We start from the raw sequence: 15,616 nt of genomic DNA, 5'->3' as shown, positions 1-15,616 counted from the left end.
TACAATGAAAAAACTGTTGTATTTATTTTGTATTTTATGCTTCGTGCATTGACTTCTAAGGTCCTAGCTACTCAATCTGGTAGGGCAACGTCCAGTGTGAACCCTCTGTTGCCCGGAACGAAGAAATGACCACAACTTTCGCACTGGTTGCAATTATTCGTTTTACACAATGGAAAAACTGTTGTATTTATGGTGTATTTTATGCCTCTGGCGTTGACTTCTAAGGTCCTAGCTATTCGACCTGGTGGAGCAACGCCGTAGAGCGGAGCCCAGGTTGCCCGGAAGGTAGAAATGACCATTACTTTCACACTGTTTGCAATTATTCATTCTATACGATGGAAAAGCTGCTGTATTTTTATCGTATTTTCTGCTTCTGGCATTGACTTCTAAGGTCCTAGCTACTCAATCTGGTAGGGCAACGTCCAGAGTGAACCCTATGTTGCCCGGAACGAAGAAATGACCACAACTTTCACACTTGTTGCAATTATTCGATTTACACAATGGAAAAACTGTTGTATTTATGGTGTATTTTATGCCTCTGGCGTTGACTTCTAAGGTCCTAACTTTTCGACTTAGTGGAGCAACGCCCTAGAGCGGAGCCTAGGTTGCCCGGAACGTAGAAATGACCATCACTTTCACACTGTTTGCAATTGTTCATTTTATATGATGGAAAACCTGTTGTACTTATATTGTATTATTGTATCGGGCGTTGACATCTATGGCCCTACCTATCCGATCTGGTGTAGCAACGCCCTAGAGTGAAGCCTAGGTTGCCCGGAAGGTAGAAATGACCATTACTTTCACACTCATTGCAATTATTCCTGTTATACGATGGAAAAGCTGTTGTATTTATATTATATTTTATGCTTCTGGCGTCGACTTCTAAGGCCGTAGCTATTAGATGTGGTGCAGCAACGCCCTAGGGTGACGCCTAGGTTGCCCGGAACGTAGAAATGACCATAACTTCCACACTGGTTGCAATTATTCGTTTTATACGATGGAAAAGCTGTTGTATTTATATCGTATTTTATGCTTCTGGCGTTGACCTCTTAGGCCCTAACTATTCCATCTGGTGGAACAACGCCGTCGGGTGAAGCCTAGGTTGCGCGGAACGTAGAAATGACCATAACTTTCACACTGGTAGCAATTATTCGTTTTATACGATGGTAAAACTGTTTTATTTATTTGGGATTTTATGCTTCCGGCGTTGACTTCTAAGGCCCTAACTATTTGATCTGGTGGAGCACCGCCCTAGAGTGAAGCCTAGGTTGCCCGGAACGTAGAAAAGACCATTACCTTCACACTGGTTGCAATTACTCACTTTATACGATGGAAAAACTGATCTATTTATTTTGTATTTTATGCTTCTGGCGTTGACTTCTTAGGCCCTAACTGTTCGATCTGGTGGAACAACGTCCTAGGGTGAAGCCTAGGGTGTCCGGAAAGTAGAAATGACCATAACTTTCACACTGGTTGCAATTATTCGATTTATACGATGGAAAAGCTGTTGCACATTTATTGTATTTTATTCATCTGGGGTTGACTGCTAAGGCCGTAGCTATTAGATGTGGTGGAGCAACGCCCTAGAGTGACCCCCAGGTTGCCCGGGACGTAGAAATGACCATTACTGTCACAATGTTTGCAATTATTCGTTTTATACGATGGAAAAGCTGTTGTATTTATATCGTATTTTATGCTTCTGGCGTTGACCTCTTAGGCCCTAACTATTCCATCTGGTGGAACAACGCCCTAGGGTGCAGCCAGGTTGCCCGGAACGGAGAAATGACCATAACTTTCACACTGTTTGCAGTTATTCCTGTTATACGATGGAAAAACTTTTGCATCTTTATTGCACTTTATGCTTCAGGCGTTGACTTCTAAGGCCCTAGCTATTCGATTTGGTGGAGCAACGCCCGAGAGTGAAGCCTAGGTTGCCCGGAACGTAGAAATGACCATTACCTTCACACTGGTTGCAATTATTCGCTTTATACGATGGAAAATCTGTTCTATTTATTTTGTATTTTATGCTTCGGGCGTTGACTTCTAAGACCCTAACTATTCGATCTGGTGGGGCAACGCCCTAGAGCAAAGCCTAGGTTGCCCGGAAAGTAGAAATGACCATAACTTTCATCCTGGTTGCAATTATTCGTTTTATATGATGGAAAAACTGTTGTATTTATATAGGGCTTTATGCTTCTGGCGTTAACTTCTTAGGCCCTAACTATTCCATCTGGTGGAACAACGCCCTAGTGTGAAGCGTAGGTTGCCTGGAACGTAGTAATGACCATCACTTTCACACGGGTTGCAATTATTCCTGTTATAGGATGGAAAGACTGTTGTATTTTTATTGTATTTTATACTTCAGGCGTTGACTTCTAAGGCCGTAGCTATTCGATCTGGTCGAGCAACGCCCTAGAGTGAAGCCTAGGTTGACCGGAACGTAGAAATGACCATAACTTCCACACTGGTTGCAATTATTCGTTTTATACGGTGGAATAGCTGGTCTATTTATATCGTATTTTATGCTTCTCGCGTTGACTTCTTAGGCCCTAACTATTCCATCTGGTGGAACAACGCCCTCGGGTGAAGCCTAGGTTGCGCGGAACGTAGAAATGATCTTAACTTTCACACTGGTAGCAATTATTCGTTTTATACGATGGAAAAACTGTTCTATTTATTTTGTATTTTATGCTACGGGCGTTGACTCCTAAGGCCATAACTATTCAATCTGTTGGTGCAACGCCCAAGGGTGAAGCCTATGTTGCCCGGAATGTAGAAATGACGTTAACTTTCATACTGGTTCCAATTATTCGTTTTATACGATGGAAAAGCTGTTTTATTTATTTTGTATTTTATGCTTCTGGCGTTGACTTCTTATGCCCTAACTATTCCCTCTGGCGGATCAACGCCCTAGAGTGAAACCCACGTTGCCCGGAACGTAGAAATGACTATTACTTTCACACTGGTTGCAATTATTCGTTTTATACGATGGAAAAGCTGTTCCATTTATTTTGTATTTTATGCTTCGGGCGTTGACTCCTAAGGCCCTAACTATTCGATCTGGTGGAACAACGTCCTAGCGTCAAGCCTAGGTTGCGCGGAACGTAGAAATGACCATAAGTTTCACACTGGTAACAATTAATCGTTTTATACGATGGAAAAACTGTTTTATTTATTTTGTATTTTATGCTTCTGGCGTTGACTTCTTATGCCCTAACTATTCCCTCTGGCGGAACAACGCCCTAGAGTGAAACCTACGTTGCCCGGAACGTAGAAATGACTATTACTTTCACACTGGTTGCAATTATTCGTTTTATACGATGGAAAAGCTGTTCCATTGATTTTGTATTTTATGCTTCGGGCGTTGACTTCTAAGGCCCTAACTATTCCATCTGGTGGTACAACGCCCTAGGGTGAAGCCTAGGTTGCCCGGAACGTAGAAATGACCATAACTTCCACACTGGTTGCAATTATTCGTTTTATACGATGGAAAAGCTGTTGTATTTATATCGTATTTTATGCTTCTGGCGTTGACCTCTTAGGCCCTAACTATTCCATCTGGTGGAACAACGCCGTCGGGTGAAGCCTAGGTTGCGCGGAACGTAGAAATGTCCATAACTTTCACACTGGTAGCAATTATTCGTTTTATACGATGGTAAAACTGTTTTATTTATTTGGGATTTTATGCTTCCGGCGTTGACTTCTAAGGCCCTAACTATTTGATCTGGTGGAGCACCGCCCTAGAGTGAAGCCTAGGTTGCCCGGAACGTAGAAAAGACCATTACCTTCACACTGGTTGCAATTATTCGCTTTATACGATGGAAAAACTGATGTATTTATTTTGTATTTTATGCTTCTGGCGTTGACTTCTTAGGCCCTAACTGTTCGATCTGGTGGAACAACGTCCTAGGGTGAAGCCTAGGCTGTCCGGAAAGTAGAAATGACCATAACTTTCACACTGGTTGCAATTATTCGATTTATACGATGGAAAAGCTGTTGCACCGTTATTGTATTTTATTCATCTGGGGTTGACTGCTAAGGCCGTAGCTATTAGATATGGTGGAGCAACGCCCTAGAGTGACGCCTAGGTTGCCCGGGACGTAGAAATGACCATTACTTTCACAATGTTTGCAATTATTCATTTTATACGATGGAAAAGCTTTTGTACTTATATTGTATTTTATTCTCTGGAGTCGACTTCTTAGGCCCTAACTATTCGATCTAGTGGAACAACGCCCTAGAGTGAAGCCTAGGTTGCCCGGAAGGTAGAAATGACCATTACTTTCACACTGTTTGCAATTATTCATTCTATACGATGGAAAAGCTGCTGTATTTTTATCGTATTTTCTGCTTCTGGCATTGACTTCTAAGGTGCTAGCTACTCAATCTGGTAGGGCAACGTCCAGTGTGAACCCTCTGTTACCCGGAACGAAGAAATGACCACAACTTTCACACTGGTTGCAATTATTCGTTTTACACAATGGAAAAACTGTTGTATTTATGGTGTATTTTACTCCTCTGGCGTTGACTTCTAAGGTCCTAACTATTCGACTTGGTGGAGCAACGCCCTAGAGCGGAGCCTAGGTTGCACGGAACGTAGAAATGACCATCACTTTCACACTGTTTGCAATTGTTCATTTTATATGATGGAAAACCTGTTGTACTTATATTGTATTATTGTATCGGGCGTTGACTTCTATGGCCCTACCTATCCGATCTGGTGTAGCAACGCCCTAGAGTAAAGCCTAGGTTGCCCGGAAGGTAGAAATGACCATTACTTTCACACTCATTGCAATTATTCCTGTTATACGATGGAAAAGCTGTGGTATTTATATTGTATTTTATGCTTCTGGCGTCGACATCTAAGGCCGTAGCTATTAGATGTGGTGCAGCAACGCCCTAGGGTGACGCCTAGGTTGCCCGGAGCGTAGAAATGACCATCACTTTCACTCTGTTTGCAATTGTTCATTTTATATGATGGAAAGCTGTTGTAGTTATATTGTATTTTATGTATCGGGCGTTGACTTCTATGGCCCTACCTATTCGATCTGGTGTAGCAACGCCCTAGAGTGAAGCCTAGGTTGCCCGGAACGCAGAAATGGCCATAACATTCACACTGGTTGCAATTATTCGTTTTATACGATGGAAAAGCTGTTGTATTTACATCGTAATTTACGCTTCAGGGGTTGACTTCTTGGGCCCTGACTATTCCATCTGTTGGAACAACGCCCTAGGGTGAAGTGTAGGTTGCCCGGAACGTAGAAATGACCATAACTTTCACACTGGCAGCAATTATTCATTTTATACGATGGAAAAACTGTTCTATTTATTTTATATTTTATGCTTCGGGCGTTGACTTCTAATGCCCTAACTATTCGATCTGGCGCAGCAACGCCCTAGAGTGAAGCCCAGGTTGCCCGGAACGCAGAAATGACCATAACTTTCATACTGGTTGCTATGATTCGTTTTATACGATGGAAAAACTGTGGTATTTGTATTATATTTTATGCTTCTGGCGTCCACTACTTAGGCCCTAACTATTCGATCTGGTGGAACAACGCCCTAGAGTGAAGCCTAGGTTGCCCGGAACGTAGAAATGACCATCACTTTCACACTGGTTGCAATTATTCGTTTTATACGATGGAAAAACTGTTGTATTTTTATTGCATTTTATGCTTCGGGCGTTGCCTTCTATGGCCCTAACTACTCGATCTGGTGCAGAAACGCCCTAGAGTGAAGCCTAGCTTGCTCAGGATGTAGAAATGTCCATTACTCTCACACTGTTTGCAAATATACATTCTATACGATGGAAAAGCTGTTGTATTTATATTGTATTTTATGCTTCTGGCGCTGACTTCATAGGCCCTAACTATTTGATCTGGTGGAGCACCGCCCTAGAGTGAAGCCTAGGTTGCCCGGAAAGTAGAAATGACCATAACTTTCATACTGGTTGCTATTATTCGTATTATACGATGGAAAAGCTGTTGTATTTATATGTGTTTTATGCTGCAGGCGTTGACTTCTTAGGCCCTAACTATTCGATCTGGTGGAACAACGCCCTAGAGTGAAGCCTAGGTTGCCCGGAACGCAGAAATGGCCAGAGCTTTCACACTGGTTGCTACTATTCGTTTTATACGGTGGAAAAACTGTTGTATTTATTTTGCATTTGGTGCTTCTGGCGTTGACTTCTAAGGCCCTAACTATTCGATGTGGTGGAGCAACGCCCTAGCGCGACGCCCAGGATGCCCGGAACGTAGAAATGACCCTAACTTTCACACCGGTAGCAATTATTCGTTTTATACGATGGTAAAACTGTTCTGTTTATTTTGTATTTTATGCTTCGGGCGTTGACTTCTAAGGCCCTAACTATTCAATCTGTTGGTGCAACGCCCTAGGGTGAAGCCTAGGTTGCCCGGAAAGTAGAAATGATGTTAACTTTCATACTGGTTGCAATTATTCGTTTTATACGATGGAAAAACTGTTGTATTTATATTGTATTTTAGGCTTCGGGCATTGACCTCTAAGGCCCCAACTACTCAATCTGTTTTAGCAACGCCCTAGGGTGAAGCCTAGGTTGCCCGGAAAGTAGAAATGACCATAACTTTAACCCTGGTTGCAATTATTCGTTATATGATGGAAAAACTGTTGTATCTATATAGTGTTTTATGCTTCTGGCGTTGACTTCTTGGGCCCTAACTATTCCATCTGGTGGAACAACGCCCTAGGGTGCAGCCAGGTTGCCCGGAACGGAGAAATGACCATAACTTTCACACTGTTTGCAGTTATTCCTGTTATACGATGGAAAAACTTTTGCATCTTTATTGCACTTTATGCTTCAGGCGTTGACTTCTAAGGCCCTAGCTATTCGATTTGGTGGAGCAACGCCCGAGAGTGAAGCCTAGGTTGCCCGGAACGTAGAAATGACCATTACCTTCACACTGGTTAGAATTATTCGTTTTATACGATGGAAAAGCTGTTCCATTGATTTTGTATTTTATGCTTCGGGCGTTGACTTCTAAGGCCCTAACTATTCCATCTGGTGGAACAACGCCCTAGGGTGAAGCCTAGGTTGCCCGGAACGTAGAAATGACCATAACTTCCACACTGGTTGCAATTATTCGTTTTATACGATGGAAAAGCTGTTGTATTTATATCGTATTTTATGCTTCTGGCGTTGACCTCTTAGGCCCTAACTATTCCATCTGGTGGAACAACGCCGTCGGGTGAAGCCTAGGTTGCGCGGAACGTAGAAATGACAATAACTTTCACACTGGTAGCAATTATTCGTTTTATACGATGGTAAAACTGTTTTATTTATTTGGGATTTTATGCTTCCGGCGTTGACTTCTAAGGCCCTAACTATTTGATCTGGTGGAGCGCCGCCCTAGAGTGAAGCCTAGGTTGCCCGGAACGTAGAAAAGACCATTACCTTCACACTGGTTGCAATTATTCGCTTTATACGATGGAAAAACTGATCTATTTATTTTGTATTTTATGCTTCTGGCGTTGACTTCTTAGGCCCTAACTGTTCGATCTGGTGGAACAACGTCCTAGGGTGAAGCCTAGGGTGTCCGGAAAGTAGAAATGACCATAACTTTCACACTGGTTGCAATTATTCGATTTATACGATGGAAAAGCTGTTGCACCTTTATTGTATTTTATTCATCTGGGGTTGACTGCTAAGGCCGTAGCTATTAGATGTGGTGGAGCAACGCCCTAGAGTGACGCCGAGGTTGCCCGGGACGTAGAAATGACCATTACTTTCACAATGTTTGCAATTATTCATTTTATACGATGGAAAAGCTTTTGTACTTATATTGTATTTTATTCTCTGGAGTCGACTTCGTAGGCCCTAACTATTCGATCTAGTGGAACAACTTCCTAGAGTGAAGCCTAGGTTGCCCGGAAGGTAGAAATGACCATTACTTTCACACTGTTTGCAATTATTCATTCTATACGATGGAAAAGCTGCTGTATTTTTATCGTATTTTCTGCTTCTGGCATTGACTTCTAAGGTGCTAGCTACTCAATCTGGTAGGGCAACGTCCAGTGTGAACCCTCTGTTACCCGGAACGAAGAAATGACCACAACTTTCACACTGGTTGCAATTATTCGTTTTACACAATGGAAAAACTGTTGTATTTATGGTGTATTTTATGCCTCTGGCGTTGACTTCTAAGGTCCTAACTATTCGACTTGGTGGAGCAACGCCCTAGAGCGGAGCCTAGGTTGCACGGAACGTAGAAATGACCATCACTTTCACACTGTTTGCAATTGTTCATTTTATATGATGGAAAACCTGTTGTACTTATATTGTATTATTGTATCGGGCGTTGACTTCTATGGCCCTACCTATCCGATCTGGTGTAGCAACGCCCTAGAGTAAAGCCTAGGTTGCCCGGAAGGTAGAAATGACCATTACTTTCACACTCATTGCAATTATTCCTGTTATACGATGGAAAAGCTGTGGTATTTATATTGTATTTTATGCTTCTGGCGTCGACATCTAAGGCCGTAGCTATTAGATGTGGTGCAGCAACGCCCTAGGGTGACGCCTAGGTTGCCCGGAGCGTAGAAATGACCATCACTTTCACTCTGTTTGCAATTGTTCATTTTATATGATGGAAAGCTGTTGTAGTTATATTGTATTTTATGTATCGGGCGTTGACTTCTATGGCCCTACCTATTCGATCTGGTGTAGCAACGCCCTAGAGTGAAGCCTAGGTTGCCCGGAACGCAGAAATGGCCATAACTTTCACACTGGTTGCAATTATTCGTTTTATACGATGGAAAAGCTGTTGTATTTACATCGTAATTTACGCTTCAGGGGTTGACTTCTTGGGCCCTGACTATTCCATCTGTTGGAACAACGCCCTAGGGTGAAGTGTAGGTTGCCCGGAACGTAGAAATGACCATAACTTTCACACTGGCAGCAATTATTCATTTTATACGATGGAAAAACTGTTCTATTTATTTTATATTTTATGCTTCGGGCGTTGACTTCTAATGCCCTAACTATTCGATCTGGCGGAGCAACGCCCTAGAGTGAAGCCCAGGTTGCCCGGAACGCAGAAATGACCATCACTTTCACACTGGTTGCAATTATTCGTTTTATACGATGGAAAAACTGTTGTATTTTTATTGCATTTTATGCTTCGGGCGTTGCCTTCTATGGCCCTAACTACTCGATCTGGTGGAGAAACGCCCTAGAGTGAAGCCTAGCTTGCTCAGGATGTAGAAATGTCCATTACTTTCACACTGTTTGCAAATATACATTCTATACGATGGAAAAGCTGTTGTATTTATATTGTATTTTATGCTTCTGGCGCTGACTTCATAGGCCCTAACTATTTGATCTGGTGGAGCACCGCCCTAGAGTGAAGCCTAGGTTGCCCGGAAAGTAGAAATGACCATAACTTTCATACTGGTTGCTATTATTCGTTTTATACGATGGAAAAGCTGTTGTATTTATATGTGTTTTATGCTGCAGGCGTTGACTTCTTAGGCCCTAACTATTCGATCTGGTGGAACAACGCCCTAGAGTGAAGCCTAGGTTGCCCGGAACGCAGAAATGGCCAGAGCTTTCACACTGGTTGCTACTATTCGTTTTATACGATGGAAAAACTGTTGTATTTATTTTGCATTTGGTGCTTCTGGCGTTGACTTCTAAGGCCCTAACTATTCGATGTGGTGGAGCAACGCCCTAGCGCGACGCCCAGGATGCCCGGAACGTAGAAATGACCATAACTTTCACACCGGTAGCAATTATTCGTTTTATACGATGGTAAAACTGTTCTGTTTATTTTGTATTTTATGCTTCGGGCGTTGACTTCTAGGGCCCTAACTATTCAATCTGTTGGTGCAACGCCCTAGGGTGAAGCCTAGGTTGCCCGGAAAGTAGAAATGATGTTAACTTTCATACTGGTTGCAATTATTCGTCTTATACGATGGAAAAACTGTTTTATTTATTTTGTATTTTATGCTTCTGGCGTTGACTTCTTATGCCCTAACTATTCCCTCTGGCGGATCAACGCCCTAGAGTGAAACCCACGTTGCCCGGGACGTAGAAATGACTATTACTTTCACACTGGTTGCAATTATTCGTTTTATACGATGGAAAAGCTGTTCCATTTATTTTGTATTTCATGCTTCGGGCGTTGACTCCTAAGGCCCTAACTATTCGATCTGGTGGAACAACGTCCTAGCGTCAAGCCTAGGTTGCGCGGAACGTAGAAATGACCATAAGTTTCACACTGGTAACAATTATTCGTTTTATACGATGGAAAAACTGTTTTATTTATTTTGTATTTTATGCTTCTGGCGTTGACTTCTTTTGCCCTAACTATTCCCTCTGGCGGATCAACGCCCTAGAGTGAAAGCTACGTTGCCCGGAACGTAGAAATGACTATTACTTTCACACTGGTTGCAATTATTCGTTTTATACGATGGAAAAGCTGTTCCATTGATTTTGTATTTTATGCTTCGGGCGTTGACTTCTAAGGCCCTAACTATTCCATCTGGTGGAACAACGCCCTAGGGTGAAGCCTAGGTTGCCCGGAACGTAGAAATGACCATAACTTCCACACTGGTTGCAATTATTCGTTTTATACGATGGAATAGCTGTTGTATTTATATCGTATTTTATGCTTCTGGCGTTGACCTCTTAGGCCCTAACTATTCCATCTGGTGGAACAACGCCGTCGGGTGAAGCCTAGGTTGCGCGGAACGTAGAAATGACCATAACTTTCACACTGGTAGCAATTATTCGTTTTATACGATGGTAAAACTGTTTTATTTATTTGGGATTTTATGCTTCCGGCGTTGACTTCTAAGGCCCTAACTATTTGATCTGGTGGAGCACCGCCCTAGAGTGAAGCCTAGGTTGCCCGGAACGTAGAAAAGACCATTACCTTCACACTGGTTGCAATTATTCGCTTTATACGATGGAAAAACTGATCTATTTATTTTGTATTTTATGCTTCTGGCGTTGACTTCTTAGGCCCTAACTGTTCGATCTGGTGGAACAACGTCCTAGGGTGAAGCCTAGGGTGTCCGGAAAGTAGAAATGACCATAACTTTCACACTGGTTGCAATTATTCGATTTATACGATGGAAAAGCTGTTGCACCTTTATTGTATTTTATTCATCTGGGGTTGACTGCTAAGGCCGTAGCTATTAGATGTGGTGGAGCAACGCCCTAGAGTGACGCCTAGGTTGCCCGGGACGTAGAAATGACCATTACTTTCACAATGTTTGCAATTATTCATTTTATACGATGGAAAAGCTTTTGTACTTATATTGTATTTTATTCTCTGGAGTCGACTTCTTAGGCCCTAACTATTCGATCTAGTGGAACAACGCCCTAGAGTGAAGACTTGGTTTCCCGGAACATGGAAATGGCCATTACTTTCACACTGTTTCCAGTTATTCCTGTTATACGATGGAAAGACTTTTGCATCTTTATTGTATTTTATGCTTCTGGCGTTGACTTCTAAGGCCCTAGCTATTCGATTTGGTGGAGCAACGCCCGACAGAGAAGCCTAGGTTGCCCGGAACGTAGAAATGACCATTACATTCACACTGGTAGCAATTATTCGTCTTATACGATGGAAAAGCTGTTGTATTTATATCGTATTTTATGCTTCTCGCGATGACTTCGTAGGCCCTAGCTATTCCATCTGGTGGAACAACGCCCTTGGGTGAAGCCTAGGTTGCGCGGAACGAAGAAATGACCATAACTTTCACACTGGTAGCAATTATTCGTTTTATACGATGGAAAAACTGTTTTATTTATTTTGTATTTTATGCTTCTGACGTTGACTCCTAAGGCCCTAACTATTCGATCTGGTGGAACAACGCCCTAGGGTCAAGCCTAGGTTGCGCGGAACGTAGAAATGACCATAAGTTTCACACTGGTAACAATTATTCGTTTTATACAAATGGAAAAACTGTTTTGTTTATTTTGTATTTTATGCTTCTGGCGTTGACTTCTTATGCCCTAACTATTCCCTCTGGCGGATCAACGCCCTAGAGTGAAACCCACGTTGCCCGGAACGTAGAAATGACTATTACTTTCACACTGGTTGCAATTATTCGTTTTATACGATGGAAAAGCTGTTCCATTTATTTTGGATTTTATGCTTCGGGCGTTGACTCCTAAGGCCCTAACTACTCGATCTGGTGGAACAACGTCCTAGCGTCAAGCCTAGGTTGCGCGGAACGTAGAAATGACCATAAGTTTCACACTGGTAACAATTATTCGTTTTATACGATGGAAAAACTGTTTGATTTATTTTGTATTTTATGCTTCTGGCGTTGACTTCTTATGCCCCAACTATTCCCTCTGGAGGATCAACGCCCTAGAGTGAAACCTACGTTGCCCGGAACGTAGAAATGACTATTACTTTCACACTGGTTGCAATTATTCGTTTTATACGATGGAATAGCTGTTCCATTGATTTTGTATTTTATGCTTCGGGCGTTGACTTCTAAGGACCTAACTATTCCATCTGGTGGAACAACGCCCTAGGGTGAAGCCTAGGTTGCCCGTAACGTAGAAATGACTATTACTTTCACACTGGTTGCAATTATTCGTTTTATACGATGGAAGAGCTGTTCCATTTATTTTGTATTTTATGCTTCGGTCGTTGACTTCTAAGGCCCTAACTATTCCATCTGGTGGAACAACGCCATAAGGTGAAGCCTAGGTTGCCTGGAACGTAGAAATGACCATCACTTTCACACGGGTTGCAATTATTCCTGTTATAGGATGGAAAGACTGTTGTATTTTTATTGTATTTTATACTTCAGGCGTTGACTTCTAAGGCCCTAGCTATTCTATCTGGTCGAGCAACGCCCTAGAGTGAAGCCTAGGTTGGCCGAAACGTAGAAATGACCATAACTTCCACACTGGTTGCAATTATTCGTTTTATACGATGGAAAAGCTGTTGTATTTATATCGTGTTTTATGCTTCTGGCGTTGACCTCTTAGGCCCTAGCTATTCCATGTGGTGGAACAACGCCGTCGGGTGAAGCCTAGGTTGCGCGGAACGTAGAAATGACCATAACTTTCACACTGGTAGCAATTATTCGTTTTATACGATGGTAAAACTGTTTTATTTATTTGGGATTTTATGCTTCCGGCGTTGACTTCTAAGGCCCTAACTATTTGATCTGGTGGAGCACCGCCCTAGAGTGAAGCCTAGGTTGCCCGAAACGTAGAAAAGACCATTACCTTCACACTGGTTGCAATTATTCGTTTTATACGATGGAAAAACTGTTTTATTTATTTTGTATTTTATGCTTCTGAAGTTGACTTCTAGGGCCCTAACTATTCGATCTGGTGGAGCAACGCCCTAGTGTGAAGCCTAGGTTGCCCGGAACGGAGAAATGACCATAACTTTCACACCGGTAGCAGTTATTCGTTTTATACGATGGTAAAACTGTTCTGTTTATTTTGTATTTTATGCTTCGGGCGTTGACTTCTAAGGCCCTAACTATTCAATCTGTTGGTGCAACGCCCTAGGGTGAAGCCAAGGTTGCCCGGAAAGTAGAAATGACGTTAACTTTCATACAGGTTGCAATTATTCGTTTTACACGATTGAAAAACTGTTGTATTTATATTGTATTTTATGCTTCGGGCATTGACCTCTAAGGCCGTAACTACTGAATCTGGTGGAACAACGCCCTTGGGTGAAGCCTAGGTTGCGCGGAACGTAGCAATGACCATAACTTTCACACTGGTAGCAATTATTCGTTTTATACGATGGAAAAACGGTTCTATTTATTTTGTATTTTATGCTTCGGGCGTTGACTTCTAAGGCCCTAACTATTCGATCTGGTGGAACAACGCCCTAGGGTGGAGCCTAGGTTGGGCGGAACGTAGAAATGACCATAACTTTCACACTGGTAGCAATTATTCGTTTTATACGATGGAAAAACTGTTTTATTTATTTTGTATTTTATGCTTCTGGCGTTGACTTCTTATGCCCCAACTATTCCCTCTGGAGGATCAACGCCCTAGAGTGAAACCTACGTTGCCCGGAACGTAGAAATGACTATTACTTTCACACTGGTTGCAATTATTCGTTTTATACGATGGAAAAGCTGTTGTATTTATATCGCAATTTAAGCTTCTGGCGTTGGCTTCTTAGTCCCTAACTATTCCATCTGTTGGAACAACGCCCTAGGGTGAAGCCTAGGTTGCGAGGAACGTAGAAATGACCATAACTTTCACACTGGTAGCAATTATTCGTTTTATACGATGGAAAAGCTGTTTTATTTACTTTGTATTTTATGCTTCTGGCGTTGACTTCTTATGCCCTAACTATTCCCTCTGGCGGATCAACGCCCTAGAGTGAAACCTACGTTGCCCGGAACGTAGAAATGACTATTACTTTCACACTGGTTGCAATTATTCGTTTTATACGATGCAAAAGCTATTCCATTTATTTTGTATTTTATGCTTCGGGCGTTGACTTCTAAGGGCCTAACTATTCGATCTGGTGGAACAACGCCCTAGGGTGAAGCCTAGGTTGCGCGGAACGTAGAAATGACCATAACTTTCACACTGGTAGCAATTATTCGTTTTATACGATGGAAAAACTGTTTTATTTATTTTGTATTTTATGCTTCTGGCGTTGACTTCTTATGCCCTAACTATTCCCTCTGGAGGATCAACGCCCTAGAGTGAAACCTACGTTGCCCGGAACGTAGAAATGACTATTACTTTCACACTGGTTGCAATTATTCGTTTTATACGATGGAAGAGCTGTTCCATTTATTTTGTATTTTATGCTTCGGGCGTTGACTTCTAAGGCCCTAACTATTCCATCTGGTGGAACAACGCCATAAGGTGAAGCCTAGGTTGCCTGGAACGTAGAAATGACCATCACTTTCACACGGGTTGCAATTATTCCTGTTATAGGATGGAAAGACTGTTGTATTTTTATTGTATTTTATACTTCAGGCGTTGACTTCTAAGGCCCTAGCTATTCGATCTGGTCGAGCAACGCCCTAGAATGAAGCCTAGGTTGCCCGAAACGTAGAAATGACCATAACTTCCACACTGGTTGCAATTATTCGTTTTATACGATGGAAAAGCTGTTGTATTTATATCGTGTTTTATGCTTCTGGCGTTGACCTCTTAGGCCCTAGCTATTCCATGTGGTGGAACAACGCCGTCGGGTGAAGCCTAGTTTGCGCGGAACGTAGAAATGACCATAACTTTCACACTGGTAGCAATTATTCGTTTTATACGATGGTAAAACTGTTTTATTTATTTGGGATTTTATGCTTCCGGCGTTGACTTCTAAGGCCCTAACTATTTGATCTGGTGGAGCACCGCCCTAGAGTGAAGCCTAGGTTGCCCGAAACGTAGAAAAGACCATTACCTTCACACTGGTTGCAATTATTCGTTTTATACGATGGAAAAACTGATCTATTTATTTTGTATTTTATGCTTCTGGCGTTGACTTCTTATGCCCTAACTATTCCCTCTGGCGGATCAACGCCCTAGAGTGAAACCTACGTTGCCCGGAACGTAGAAATGACCATTACATTCACACTGGTTGCAATTATTCGCCTTATACGATGGAAAAGCTGTTGTATTTATATC

This window comes from Calliopsis andreniformis, unplaced genomic scaffold (genome assembly GCF_051401765.1).
Source record: "Calliopsis andreniformis isolate RMS-2024a unplaced genomic scaffold, iyCalAndr_principal scaffold0026, whole genome shotgun sequence".
Taxonomy (NCBI): Eukaryota; Metazoa; Arthropoda; class Insecta; order Hymenoptera; family Andrenidae; genus Calliopsis; species Calliopsis andreniformis.
This window is presented reverse-complemented; position numbering follows the sequence as displayed.